Source organism: Protopterus annectens, chromosome 1.part0, assembly GCF_019279795.1.
Source record: "Protopterus annectens isolate FY-2018-M chromosome 1.part0, PAN1.0, whole genome shotgun sequence".
NCBI lineage: Eukaryota > Metazoa > Chordata > Ceratodontiformes > Protopteridae > Protopterus > Protopterus annectens.
In genome coordinates this window covers 1,508,612,319-1,508,625,964 of record NC_056725.1, presented here as the reverse complement: position 1 = coordinate 1,508,625,964, position 13,646 = coordinate 1,508,612,319, and positions in this window count along the sequence as shown.

Here is a 13,646-nt window from a genome sequence, read left to right as displayed (position 1 = left end):
CATACATTCTGAGCTTACTATATTTGTGTATTTATTTGTATCTAGAAATTGGTTTACTATCAAAATGTCGATCACCCCTTGCCGACACCACTAACGTGAACTCCGAACTGAGATTGTTGATAATGTCGAACACCGATATTCTGAAATGCAAAACCTCGCCCCCCTTTTGACCCATGGTAACACTTGTTTTGTGGTGTGGAGCAGTCGGAAATGTCGACTTTCTTTGTTTTTTCGCTATTTTGAGGAATCGGCATTATGGCTTTCAGATAAAGGAGTCGACAGTATGTATATTCGACGATGGGTGATCGACATTTTGATAGTAAACCCTAGAAATTTAATAATATCTTTTGTTAAATGGGTTTTCTTGTAAGAATACTATATTAGGTTTATGAAAAGGTAGATATTTAAACAAATTACTTCTTTTATACGGATTGTTCAAACCATTTATGTTAAGTGACACACCTTTCAACATAGCCATATTATGTAATTGTACCTGAAAATGTGTTAGTAACATATCCATATCATATATATGATGTGAACATTTCTGCAAAAAAGGGAATTTGTTCATAGTAAAAATATTAAATCTCATGTCTTTAGGAAAAAAAAATATTCCTTGAGCTTTATTCTCTATATTTTCTGTAAATAAGCTACACTGGATGTCAAAAAACTCTTTTTTAATAAAATTATTACATACACTAGATAAAAACAAACACCCCAATGCTCCCCACCTGGAGTTATAACCCCCTAATCCCAATGACATCTGTCACTGAGATCAACCCCTAAATTGTAACAACAGAGTACAAACTCCACTAATAACATACTTTATATACTTTAAGTTAGAAACATTAAGATAGCCAAATTCTAATGAAATCATTAATTGTCCTAATATAGTGTTATCTGGAAGGTTTATACGTTCATAGATATCATATCTAATAAGAAACCTATATAACCTAATAGATTCAAGATATGATTTACATTCCAAAATAAGGCAAATGTCTAACAGATTATTTAAAAGGACTAAGTAATTTAGCCCACTGCCTTACTATTAACATAGATAACAGAGGTTGTGTGTATAAACAACATTTCTATTAGGTTATCAGATATAATATGTTATCCAGGACACAATGTTATTGTTCAAATCATGGTTTATTTAAATGTAATTCTATTTTGTAATAACATGTTTGTAACTCTCGTTATATCTCTTATCTTTATTTAACTTATTTACATGAACACAAGAGGAAAGAGAGAGAGAAAAAAAAAGTAAAACAAGGCTAACATGTAGTTAGGATCCCGTGTAAATAGTTATATTTAGAATGACTATTTAGAAGACGTAGGTGTAATTATAAACAGTATGTCATTTAAATAAACATTGTATCACCCCCAAATGGGATGTATGCACTATAAACATGTGTATATATAACCACTTTCACTAGTGGCAGAATAAGATATCTATTTGCAAAGTTCTTTTTAGTATACCACTTTTGTTATTCAATTCTTTGCTATGCAAACATTCTGAAATGATATGCATAACCTTACTTATGACACTTACATACAAAAATTGCACAAATTTGTGAAGATATTAACTTTGAGTATGGTAACCATAATCATAATATGCAGTGATACTTCAAAGAAAGATGAGGGAGAGGAAAAAAATATATTTTATACATATACATATATACATATATACATATATATATATATATATATATATATATATATATATATATACACACACATACATACAAATCTCTCTCTCTCTCTCGGCTTTTCCCGGTTAGGGGTCGCCACAGTGGAACTCCGGTCTGCTAATTATTGACAGCAGATTTTTACGTGCCGAGTTGCCAGCTCTGACGCACAACCTTCAACGAAGGTACACCCATTCACGCATGTCTCCCCACAGAAGACGCTTTTGCTGAGAATCGAACAGGACAACATCTTACTGTGAGGCGACAATGCTACCAAATATATATATATATATATATATATACATACACACATACATACATACATACATACATACATACAAAAATGAATGTTAACTGGCAGTATTTACACTTGCAGAGTCTAAGAATAAAACACATAGATATTTACATTTTAATACTCACACAGTTCTCTCATAACCATCTCCTCTCTCACTTCTTTTCTTTTAACATTCCCTTCATTTATCTGTTCTGTAATCCTTTCTTCCAGTCACAAAGGATGAAGATATTATGTTATTGTAATATGTAATCTTGTCATCGACCATAAAAATGATCATTTTAAGTAAATAGTTGATTTAAAACAAAAAAGACTGTTAAACCAAGTTGCAGTCAAAATACAGTTCTGCACTTCCTGGAAATGTTCGTTGCACGGTGATGACATCATCCAGCTGCTTCACATCGTCGAGGGAGTTCAGAGAGAGAAGAGATGATTCCACAAACTGTAGAAAGTTTTCCAAATGAATAATTAGCTCGTGAGAGAACTACACGAGGTATGGAGAATGTTCAAAGTTGTCTCCCTTATTTTTTTGGTGGGAAACAGCCGAGTTTCAGTAAAAAAAAACGTTTTATACATGTGAATCAGCATATATCTGTTTCCCATACTAGAAACTGCAAAATTGTCATAAAAAAAGAAAGTTTTCAAACAAAGCATGAAAGTAATGTTGTAACTTTTCCTACTGCTCTATTTTGTCATTTAAATGCACTATGTTTATTTTTAACTAAATATATTCCCCAGAGTTTAGATTAATATATAAATAATAAGCCTTGTAATAGAAACACATATAACATCTCCCAGCTTTTCTGAGCTAATGTATGCATTGGCATTTAAACCCACAGATATTACACTACCTTGACTGCTGAGCAGCTGGTTATTTCCTATGAAGGTAAGACAAAGGGTCAAGCAGTGCTAAAATAGACAACTTTCTAAATGGTTGTTATATGCTATTGCATTTTGTTGTTCTCACCATAAGAAGTCACTTCTAGGCAAAGTCAGAGGTCACTACACCAGGCCTTATCTACTTCTGTGGCTTTTTGGACAATTTTGTCATCTGTGCATTCCTGTACCTAGCACTACAACCTGGGTACCAGGGGCGGCCCGTGCTATTGAACTGCTGGACTGCAGCCCTCCCAGCTGTAAAATAAGAAAATTAAACAAAATATAAAATAAAAATACCAAAAAGAAAATAATAAAATAAACTGCAATTCCCAGAACATCGCGCATGCGCACTCGTGGCATTTCCAATACTCAGACTGCTGGTGAACCAGTCTGGAGCATGTGCAAAGAATCCAGACTGTCTCCACCAGCAGTCCAGACTACAACATGTGCATCTACATTTACCCAGCAGTCTATGCAGTAATTCTAACTGCATAGACAGGAAGGGGATCAGACTGCAACATCCGCAGGCAGGGTGGTCTTGCGGGACAGGTAGAACGAGCCTTGGATTCTCTCATGGGATAACAGCTCCTTGGGTGCAGCAATGATGGTGCAGGATACAATGAATGATGAAGCTTCGGACTTGCAGGGCAGGTAAGAGGTGTGTGTGTGTGTGTGTGTGTGTGTGTGTGTGTGTGTGTAATAAGGCTTGAACCCTCTACCTTGGGCCCAAATGGCAAGAGCCTGAATTCCCTACCCACCACCAGTTGTAAAAAAAATGCAGATTTTTGCCTCATATTTGTTCTGTTCCTCATAAAATCTGTGGTTTCTATATGTTTGTTTCTCAGCACAGCCAGTTGTGTAGTGGTGCAGTGGTACCATTGTTGCCTAACAGCTACAGGTTTTCTGGTTTGATTCTTGGCTGGGGTGCCTTCTATGTGGAGTCTGCATGTCCTTCCTGTGTTTGTGTGGGTTTGGTCTGGTGTCCTCTCATCTTACAAAGACATGACTGGAGTGTTTCTTCCTCTGCCAAAAATTGCCTTTTGTTCCAAGTCAGACTTCCCTGGTTAACAAATGTTAAATAAATAAAAATGACAAGCATTGGAATTTCAGACTTCATATTCTTCAGAAAGTACATGGTAACACAAAACCTATTATTATAGCAAATTTATAAGTTTATAAGATGGATATTTGAAATTTGACCCTATTTTTGGGACTGTATTCCCCCATTATTGGCTTTGTCCAGGTTTTTTTGTGCCAGGGCTGAGAGCTATGGTGATAACTGAACTCACTGAATATGTTTGGGGGCTGTATTCCCCCATTATTGGCTTTGTTCAGGTGGTTTGTGCTAAGATGTTGACAGCTATGGTGAGAACTGAATTCACTGAATGTAGCCATTTAAGTTTCAGTCTTCCTCTTTCATAAAATAGATGATTGATTTGGCATAGTGTTATGTTGCTGTGACTGTTTTGCACAGGGTCCTGGGTTCAATGCTTGGCAGTGAAATGTATGGTGGTAACACAGCATTTTATTCTAGCAACTTTCCAACATTATACAAGCAATGTTTAAAATGTGTCCCTGTTTTTGGTCTTTTGCCCCCCCCCCTAAATTTTGGCTTTTTCCAGATTTCTTGTGCTGCAAAGTTCAGAGATACAGCTGAGTGTCAAGTAGATTTTACAAAAAGCTGAGAACTGCAGGGGAACAAAAGTTTAGTGATGCTTATGCTGAGTCGGCTTGCATTGTTAATAGCACAACCAGTAGTGTACTTGCTTTTGATGCAGAAGGCTGTGGGTTCTACTCCCGCAGTAGGTAGATGCATTGCTGATACTGTACTGTATTGTAAAGGGGGTGGATGCTGCAGTCCTTTTTGGTGAAGATACCTAGTAACTCTGAACCTGTTATCAGTTTGCCATCCATTCCCTATTGCAATTATTAGATGACTTTTACTTCTTCAGAGATTGTGCATATTTACTGATACTTTGATCATGTTTTTCCCATGAAACAAGTAGATAGTTGTTGTCAGGCTTATCATGTTTAATGAAACATAGGCAATTTGTAGATGAAACAATGACATATAAAGTTGTTTGCTAGCAGCAACCTCTTCATTAGTTACAGATTTCTTTAATGTGGAATTATTTAGATGACTTTTCTTCAGAGATTGTGCATATTTACTGATACTGGTGGACTGTAGAAGTTTGAGTAGACTTTTATGATAGAAATGTTCTGAATTGGGCAGTTTTGTCGTTATTGGTGCATGTATTTTTTTCATTGTTTACTGGGAAAATGTTTTGAATTGGGCAGTTTTGTCATTATTGGTGCATGCATTTTGTTTCACTGTTTACTGGAAAAATGTTCAAAACAAATTTAAAACACCCTCTACAGCTGTACTATATTGTACATGGAATATAATTTAATAAAATCAGAAAGGTGTATCAAAGACCACGTGTATGTTTCATGTGCAAGGGGCCTATGATTTGAAAACAGCCCAAAGTTAATCTTTATCTGTCACTGGCAAAATGTATTTTCTTTGAATGTGGGTTTCAATGCTGTTTCAATGAATGTGAGTTTCAAGGGCAGAGAAGTTTTAATGCTAAATCTGTTTTCATTGTGAGATTGCATTGCTTTGTTTAGCAGATGTCTTAGTGTTTGTGCTGTAAAATGCAAAATAAAACTTTTAAATGAAGTCCGAATCATCATAGAAGTAAAGCAGTATTCACATTAGTGTTTATGGTAAATGGGATGAAATAGCCAAGTAATGGTTCATTGGAATAGCTGCAGGGGGGAGGCTCCATTCGACCATGATTTTGTGAGGTGGAAGGGCGGCAAACTCAAAGATAGCCCTGGCTGAACTATACCTCTCAACTGTACAGATTTTCACAGAATGAATAGATTTTTGCTTCTTATTTTTGGTTTGTTCCTCATTAAATGTGTGGTTTTCTGGCAAATAATTTAGGAATTAAGTCATTAAATAATGACAGACACTGAGTTTCAGACTTCATAACCTTCAGAAAAAATGCATGCTAAAGCAAGACCTGCTATTCTATCAACTATCTCAGTTTATACAACAATTTTTTGTACTGTTTATAACTATATTTGGTCTTGTCCAGATTTCCTGCATTAACAGGTTGAGAGGTATGTGCAAATAAATTGCTTTAAAGAATTAGGCATATCCAAACCTCTGAACTGTCCCTGATTTTGGCTCAAAATGTTGCTCTTCCCTTAATAATCCAGCCGCAAAATGGCAATTTTCGAAGAAAACATGGAGGGTTTACAATTAAGAAATAACTGTAATAATCAGAGTTATAGATTACTTTTATTTCAGAAATGCATGCAAATTCTTTTATTTTGTCAGCTGCTCATGTTAGCAGTACTAATATTAAAAAGGTGTCCCTTCTTTGACAGGTTCCCAGCTGTATTGTTTTGCTATTTTATATTTTTGTATCACATTTTGGTCCATTTTTCATAAAATTGTGTTTTTTGGCAAATTAGTAGCAAATCATTAAAGACTGAAGTTAGAAAATAATGACAGACATTTGTGTTTCAGATTTCATACCCTTCAAAAATTCATACTAATACAAGACCTACTACTCTATTACCTTTCTAAGTTTATAAGAGCAATATTTAAAATTGTCCTTATTTTTGGGCCATGTCCCACTTCTATGTATGGCTTTGTCCAGATTTCTTGCTCTGAGGTTGAGAGGTATGACAAATGTGTCAGGACCATCACAGTCAGCCAGAGACATTTCAAATTGTGACATACTTGTTGCACCCCACTGCCTCATGTAGTGTGACTCTGGATGTGTCCAAGCAAGGCAAGGAGCAGTTATGCAGTGTAAATGTGCAGAGTATCCCCCCATCCAAGGTAGACACAAGTACTACTTTTATTCTGTCCTTGATTTTGCAGAATGTTCGGGTTTGTCATATTTTTATATTATTGATTTATGTTTATTATTACTCAGAAAGTGCCTGTTGCTCTGTGTTTAAGTAGCAATACTTTAATGACCATCAGGTAAGCTTGTCTGAGATCGTAAGATGCAAGTAAGCTTTAATAAGCATACTGTTAAAGAATTGCCAACATTGAAAGTCTTTCTGTTGTTGCCATGTAGAGAATACTTGACTAGATAATGTATAAGTCTTGGGTATTGAAATGCATATGACAGTATTTGTAATAAAGGACAGGATTACATTATTTTAAGAAGCTCATTACACTTGTTGGAGACGTCCAGTCATCTCTGCAGGCTTTACCCATAAATTAAACAGAATGCCATTCATGTGTGGTCCATAACCTGTGCAGTAATCCTTTAAGCAATGTATCTTGAGCTTGTTTCTTGTTTGCTTTTCATTTTATACTTTGATCATGTTTTCCCCATGAAACAAGTAGATAGTTGTCAGGCAGCAGGTCTTTTTTTGGATAAGAAACATTTTTACAAGTGGGGGCATCACAGAAATTCCTACTTTCAGCGTGTTACTTGGTACTTTAATAAAGCTGAATATAAATTATAATTAGAACTGCAGTGTAAGAAGTGGCTTGAGTTGAGTGCTGCTTGTTTTTCTTATACTTGATTTTGACTGGCATTCCAGTAATGTATTTAAAAAGTAATTTATTTTTTCATGCCTCACAAGCTTTTTGTTTCCATCTAGAAATTAAGTAAGCTGTCATGCAGCCAATGCATTGAAATATTTTTATTCTTCTACACTTCATTTTGTCTTGATTGGACTCTCATAATGATGGTTTGGCACCCAGGGCAGCGTATTTAGTTAGTTTTTGTGGTATTGAGCATAGCCCCTCCCCTTTCTAGTTGGTCACACCCCTTCCCATTGGCCCCACCCATTCAGCTGTCTCCTGCAACCTCCCTTTGATTTGAAGTCACCAGCTGCCACTGCTGGGTACTCTCTCTATTCAGAGTAGATTTTGCTAGCACTATCTTCTAAGGGTTACTGGACTTTCAACCTTCTTCCTCCTAAATTCTGGTATTCATTCCATATAGCTTTAAGCTACTGCAGCAGTGGTCTTAATGATAAACAAAGGGCAGTTGTGTAATTAAACTTTCCATAACAATATATATTAGACTAGATGACTGAAGAAGTAACTAGTGACTAGTCCTATAGTTTTTACAATCAAGTCTAACTTGGATCTGTCTCTACTAACAATCTTGGATGTCCCTTAATATACAGCATCTTGAAATGTTGGAAACATGCAAACTACATAACAGGGTGTAACCCTACTTCCCTAACTAATCTCTCTTTTACAAACCAAAAATGTGACTGCCTTCTTTATCTATCCTCCTGTTTCTATATAAATGCCCTACTGTGTAAATGCTTGTATTAAAATCTGTAAATGATTCAATTAGTTTTGATCTTTCTTGTTCAAGTGTGATTTTCTCTGTATAAATGCCATTCTGTATAAATGTTATATACATTTCTGTTTTGTCATGTGGAGCTTTTCTCCCCGGGCCTCCGCTGAAAATGGACATGTGTCTAGTCGGACTATCCCGGTAAACAAATGTAAAATAAAAAAAATAAAATAAATATAATTTACCTATCCTAAACAAATGTATATCATGTACTTATTTAATAATTACATTGTGAATTCTTGTTCTACTCTGAGGGTGTAACACAGTTTATGCTCTGTGCTGACCAGTACTGTATGATTAGAAGTGAGAAGGAAACTGTTATATGAATATGTTATTCTCTATGACTTAAAGTGCAATTAGAAGAGAGAAGAAAGCTTTGAGTATTTTATGCATTGTTATTACTTTGAGTTTAGAGAGACTTATGTATACTATGCTATATATACAAGAAATTATATATATATATATATATATATATATATATATATATATATATAAAAAAAAAAAACTTTTCTTCTTTTCTTTCCTTCCCCTCCATCCCTCCTTACTTTATATTTTCCAATGTATACCTTCATTTTATCTTACATAGAATATTAAATATTTATAACTGTATACATTATAGCTGTGTGAAATTAAAGTGTAATATACAGCTAAGTAATGTCGTATACTATGAAGCAGAAACTGAGGTAATGCATTTTATATGGTATGCTTATTTATATAAAATGAATACTTAAAGCGTTAATTATAAATATATTGATGGTATATTAAGTATGTTATATTACACCAAATTAAGTTATGAATGAAACATTTTATATATAATATATATATATATATATATATATATATATATATATATATATATATATATGTATGCAACATATGAAAAGCAGTGTAAGTCTTACCTTGCATTTATAACATATCAAAACAGACTTGTTAATAAAAGCATAGTCCACAATAATAGTCTGTATTTCTCATTTATTCTTTAGTCTCTTTTGTTTTTCAGTAGATTTCCATGTAGTTTTAGGAGCCATTCTTTTAAGAGAGGGGTTAGCCCACTCCATCTCTTCTATTTTTTCCAGTAATTTGTGGTTTTTAACATATGTCACAACAGAATCAAGATATTCAAACAATGAAGGTCCATCAGGAAGAAAAATCTTCAGCCTTGCTGGAAACAAGAGGTGAGTCTTAGGTAAAAAAACTTTTCTTTTGGTAATTACCATTGTTGAATAGTCATTATCAAAGTGAATGATAGAGTCATTGTATTTTAAAGGTGATTTTGACCAGGCTGTTTTTAGAATTAAGTCTTTATCTGAAGATGATAGGACTTTTACTATGACAGATCTAGGTTGTTTCCTGTTGGTACTGTTTCCTGATGTGAGAGAGTGATATGCTCTCTCTATACCAAAAGATAAAGCCTCTGGTAACTAGAAATTTTGGCAGCCATGAGTTAAGGAAACTTGACATATTGTTTCCTTTTCTATTTTCCTGAAGACCAAAAATCCTTACATTATTCTGGCGGGATCTATTCTCTAGATCATCCAGTTTATGTTGTAATGAAGTATTTTGTTTAAGCAAAAATTCTATGTTGTTTTCATTTTCTAGCAATCTTCCATCAAAGTCTGTTAATGATTCCTCAATATTAGTAATTTGAATTTTTTGCTGTTTTAAATCCTCATGAAGCATATCCATCTGCTTGGTAGTTTTTTCTTTAAAGTTGTCTATTTTACAGTCAGTTATATCAATCTTAGTTGTAAGGTCTTGAATAGTTGTTATCAAAGTCTGTAGTTCCTTTTTTATACTGGAATCCTGGTTGTTTGCCTTAGTATAACTCATGTTGAAAATCTCCCAGAAGTGAGGTATTTGTTCAGATGAAGGTTTTGACTGGAAATTGTAACCAATTTATAAGTAGATATTCCTGAAGAGAATGTTGAATACTATCAAATTCTGCAAAAATAAATCCACTTTTTCTTGATATGAAACAAATTTCCAGTGAAGATATATTTTCCTTAGTGGAGCTTGTGAAATCTGCTGCTGCACCATGACCATGCTAGCCACACCCCCTGCTGTTTCTTTTTGACAAACATTTTTTAATGGCAGCAATAGCTTTCTCAAGGATGGGCAAAACATTCTGGTTAAGCAGGGGCATTTTCCCTGCCCCTTCTTGCAACACCAACAAAAATGGTTGTCCCTTGCCCACTAAGGGGAGCCTAATAACTACAGAGGACATTGCTAACCCCCAGTGCATAGTGGATGTATTTGCCACACAGATGGATCTAGAGAAAAAAAGAGGGACTGAGGAACCAGCTTGACCACAGCAGAGTCTCTCACCTGCATCTGAGGAAAATTCAGTAAAGGTGGCAAACACCTTTACAGAATTATCACTTAAGACAGGCAAAGATACATTTATATAAAAGAAAACAAACCATGTGAGTAACTTCTACTAGCTAAAAATTATGAGTAATGATCTTTGAGATATAACACAATATTTATTGACTATTACTCAGATAAAAGTGTGTTGCCTGAGCAGCACTAAACACTCCAAAATATTGTTTCATTGTGGTCAAAACCAGCACACCTCCAATGCACTGGTATATTATAATCACTTGAAGTTGTTGCTTCACAATAAAAAGAGCTGGTTTCCTGATAGGATGAATTTGCACAAAATTCCTCCTGCTACAAAAAATAGCTAAATTTGCCAATCTCCCCTCATAGGACCCACCATTGTTATAGCTTAAAACAATTAAACTGGCTTGAACTGCACAGGTGCCTAACATACTCACAACTAACTACAGTACACAAACCCATTCATCATCCAGAAAAATGCCCTGCACTACAAAATGTTTTAATGCCCTACTGCCCAGCAAGGGACCTCTGTTCTAGTAACAAATTCTTACAAATAAGTCAAATAATGTTGCAGGAGACTCATCTACTCCTAGTACATTGCTAAACTCTGGAATAGTATCCCTGCACAAGTAAAACTCTCCAACAAACTCAGTAGTTTTAAACCACTGCTTAAACAACATCATAACCAGTCCTGGTCCTACACATGCTCATCACAAGGTTAAGACTTTGTGTTCACTGTACAATGTTCTCCAAATACAGACTCTTAACCTCTCACTGAAATGACAAAACAAGTTTTTTACATAAATGTTGCCTGTACAATCCACTAAGTTGCACGTGGGCTTTTTCTTAAGTAACTTCCACCTCTGTAAAATCTTAGAATGTATAAATGTAACTAATGTTTGTTTATAAATGTAAATAGAAATGTAACTTCTCTGTGTTTAACTGGAACTTAGTATAATGCAATGTAAGCAAATGAAGCTTTTTTCCCTGGGCCTCAGCTAAAAATGAATATTACTCAGGGGAACTTTCCTGGTAAACAAAGACAAATAAACAAATAAATACATTTGTTGAGTAATAGTTGCTGAATTTTACAATACCAGGTGTTCTTTTAACTGAAAAAAAATATATATTGCAATAAAATAAATAATTATTTTTCCTAAATAGCTGCAAATACCTCTCAACCTCTTCTCTCACTCTCTTAGCACATAAATTCTGGTTAAAGCCAAAAATACTGGTGGAACAAAGGGTCAATATTGCTCTTACAAACTTAAAGAGTTGCTAGAATAACTGGTTTGTGTTAACATGCTTTTTCTAAAGGAAATGAAGTCTAAAACTCAAATGCATGTCATTATTTAACAATTTCAATCCTCAATGACTGGCCAGAAAACCACAAATTCAATAAGAAAAAAAACAAACAAAAATGAGGCAAACATCTGGACATTCTGCAAAAAGCTGTACAGTTGAGTGGTATGCATGCTTTAAAGTTAAAAAAAAATAATGTTCTCTGGAGTAACCTCCCATATGTAGGAGTCTGATTCTGAACCCTCTACCCACTCATGCATGCCCACATGTATTCACATGTGCTTGCATACAGGCACTCGCTCACACTCACATATATGCATGCACTCGCACACAGTCATATACATGCAACCACACAATCGCATATACGCACTCGTTCACACTCACACTCTCACATATACACACTTGCGTACACTCGCATATATACTATATCCCTGTACAGTCATACACACGTACTCATACACTCGCATGCCCTCACACACACTCGAATATACACATACACTTTTTCACACCTGCATACGCACATACACACACATGCACTCGCATACAGTCATATACACACACTTGCAAACACTGGCATGTATCTGTATGCTCTCGCGGATACGTGCAGACAACCGGGCACACACACACACACACACACACACACACACACACACACACACACGCACACGCACACGCACACGCACACATGCGCACACACACACACACACACACACACACACACACACACACACACACACACACACACACACGAACACACACTTTCTGATGTCCCTTTCCTCTTTTCTCTGGCACAGATTTGTTTATTTAAAAAAAAATCTGAGCCAGGAGCTGGGGGCACAGTTCATGACTTTATGCCATGGTTCCCTATGGTTCCGGCGCCCTTGGCTGCTGTCAGCTAGTATACCTCGGCACTCAATACCACTCTGCAATGCATACCTTTAGTGAGCACCCATAAACTGGATGATGAGCCAAATGACTTGAGACTGTTGTTTTAAGTGCTGGCCCATACCAGTTACTAGTGGCTTCTATGTCTTCAGAGTTTGCCCTTCAGAACAATAACACATCTAATGCTAAAATCACTAGGAGCACTACATACTTAAAGGCTTGCCCTTCAAATGTATAACTTGCCTCTCTGCTTAAATCATCTGTAGCATTTCTCACTAAGATACTCAGATCAGACTGTAATAATTCAGTCTGAAACAGCAATGATTGGACTGTTTTAAAATATTAATTTAATCAGCTTTGTACTAGCTCATTCTGTAAATCCTTTTTTGTCCTCTGGCAGTCATGGTGCATTCAGTTATAGAAGTCATCAATGCAACGTCCTTTGTAGATCCTTTCTATTATAAATAAGATGCTAACTTGAATCTGAACAATGAAATACTACACAGGTCCAGCACTATCATTACATTAGTTGTTTCACTTGTTTAAACCATAAATGATTGCTAAGTCTTTTTAAAGAATTTCTTGCTCTTCTCTGATAAAGTAATGTTTATTTGAACATGTTCCTAAACTTTACAACTCAGTACAAAGTGGTGGTCCTTCATCTGAGCTTAATAAATATCAGCTGTAAAGTTTAAGAAGACATTTCAGACAGGCACTACACATAAACAAATGTTTAAACATCGCCTCACTTGATTTCACAAAACACAAAAGCAATACTTTCAAAATAGTTTAGATTATAAAATTTACTATTAAATAAAAATGTATATCACATTACAGGTAGTCTTCTTTGCTAGGTCATACTCTCTGTTGAAGTATTCCAGGGGTTGTTCCCAGACTACAGACCTTGAATTT